We start from the raw sequence: 726 nt of genomic DNA on the forward strand, positions 1-726 counted from the left end.
CATCTCCACCTTCGATTGTTTTTGGAGGTGAGTGATTCATTCAAGATAGCCGGTGTGACTGAAGACGCATTGAGGTTGAAGTTGTTTTCGTACTCGTTGCGAGATCGAGCACGAGCATGAATCAATTCATTGCCACCAAGTTCCATATCCACATGGCAAGAATTAGCAGAGAGATTTTTGGGCAAGTATTTCCCACCTAGCAAAAATGCTAAGTTAAGGAACAAGATCACAACTTTCCAACATTTGGATGACGAGTCTTTGTATGAGGCTTGTGAGCGATTTAAGGAGTTACTTCGTAAGTGTCCTCATCATGGGATTCCTCATTGTATCCAGTTGGAGACATTCTATAATGGTTTCAATCCACATACAAGATTGATGGTAGGTGCTTCCACAAATGGTGCAATTTTGTCTAAGTCTTATAATGAGGCTTATGAGATCATCGAGAGGATCGCGAGTAATAACTATCAATGGCCAATAAATCAAACAGCTTCAGGAAGATGCGTAGCCGAAGTTCATGAAGTTGACTCCCTCACTTCATTATCAGCTCAGGTATCGTCTATTTCTTCTATGTTAAAACAGTTAACTGCTAATCGTACTAATAATTTTGTAGCTCAGCCACCAAGTCCATTTGAAATAGTTTTCTGTGTGTACTGTGGGAAAGGTCATTTTTTTGAGAATTATCTATCAAATCCCGAGTCAGTGTACTATGTGGGGAACCAATATCAA

The 726-nt window shown here is 39.9% G+C and overlaps 1 non-coding gene across 1 annotated transcript; it reads right to left on the minus strand.

The window, feature by feature from the left end:
- Positions 1 to 210: 210 nt before the first annotated feature.
- On the minus strand, positions 211 to 317 carry LOC121216490 (small nucleolar RNA R71). The gene has a single exon (XR_005912670.1). It is a non-coding gene; the product is annotated as a small nucleolar RNA R71 (small nucleolar RNA).
- Positions 318 to 726: the final 409 nt, after the last annotated feature.

The sequence above is a fragment of the Gossypium hirsutum genome, chromosome D04 (genome assembly GCF_007990345.1).
Source record: "Gossypium hirsutum isolate 1008001.06 chromosome D04, Gossypium_hirsutum_v2.1, whole genome shotgun sequence".
NCBI classification, from domain to species: Eukaryota; Viridiplantae; Streptophyta; class Magnoliopsida; order Malvales; family Malvaceae; genus Gossypium; species Gossypium hirsutum.